This window comes from Marmota marmota, unplaced genomic scaffold, assembly GCF_001458135.2.
Source record: "Marmota marmota marmota unplaced genomic scaffold, marMar, whole genome shotgun sequence".
In the NCBI taxonomy this organism is placed as follows: Eukaryota; Metazoa; Chordata; class Mammalia; order Rodentia; family Sciuridae; genus Marmota; species Marmota marmota.
Window position 1 is genome coordinate 587,196 of NW_026000079.1, and position 1,312 is coordinate 588,507.

General features: G+C 33.6%; 1 pseudogene; it reads right to left on the reverse strand.

Moving 5' to 3' along the window:
• Positions 1-243: 243 nt before the first annotated feature.
• On the reverse strand, positions 244-569 carry LOC107156582 (annotated as a pseudogene).
• Positions 570-1,312: the final 743 nt, after the last annotated feature.

The window sequence follows — 1,312 nt, forward strand, 5'->3', positions numbered from 1 at the left end:
TTAGAGAAAAATCTTTTAACATTTTACCATTGAGTATGATGTTAGCACAAGCTTATGATATATAGCCTACATAATATTCAGGTATATTCCCTCTATCATAATTTGTTGAGAGTTTATTTCTTTTTTAAAAAAATGGTAGAATGAATATTTTATTGGCAGTAGGATATATAGTTTCTGTACTTCATACTTTTCATAAATTTAAAAAATTACAAGTTTTGAACAACTGATGGATGGTTATATTGTTCAGAAATCACAGACAAATCCATTAATGGTGGCTTCAAGTTTTTCCTTATTAGCTCCAGAAAACTCACCTACCTTTTGACACTTTTAATAAATTGGAAAGTGGGCATGCATTTGACTTTATGATCCTTAGTAATATCCTGACAGTTGTCTACAACTACTTTAAGGAACAACAAGTTGGAATACTTTTCAGAGAGGGAATGAAAGAGAGCCTTGATCATTTTGCAAGGGCCACCTCATATAGCTGAAAAGTCAACTAATACAAGCTTGTGTCCTGCAGACTCCGAGATTTCCTGAAAAGCTTCCTGGTTGCTGATCTGTTTCACCATTTTGGCTGTTGGGGGTCTAATGAGTGACTGTTGCATCTGATGGAAACAGATCCAAGGCACCATGCGACAGAGTTGGGAGGGGAGCTTGCAGCCTGCCTTATTTTTATCTTTTTTTCCTTTTTAAAAAATTCGAACATTAACCCTCTGTTTGCATCACTAATAAATAATTGACTTCCCAAAAAAAGTTAAAAAAATCATGCATTAAAACTGTACATAATAGTGAGATTGAAAGTTTTTATTTTTTGTCATAAAAGATGATGAAAATGCTTTTCTGCATCTATTGTGTGGTCAAATGTTCTCTGTCCTTCATTTTGTTAATGTGATCCATCAATCTATTACTTTGCTTATTTGAACTATCTTTGCATTCCAAGGATAAATCCCACTTGCTCATGGCAAATGATCCTCTTACTGGGATGTTGAATTTCAGTTGCTAGCATTTTGTTGAGAATTTTCAGATCTGTACTTATCAGGGATTTTGGACTGTAATTTCCCTTCGGAAACGGAAATGAGGAAAAACACTCCATTCACAATATCCTCAAAAAAGATAAAATACTTGGGAATCAACCTAACAAAAGAGGTGAAAGATTTATACAATGAAAACTACAAAACCCTAAAAAGAGAAGTAGAAGAAGATCTTAGAAGATGGAAAAATATACCCTGTTCATGGATAGGCAGAACTAACATCATCAAAATGGCGATATTACCAAAAGTTCTCTATAGGTTTAATGCAATGCCAATCAAAA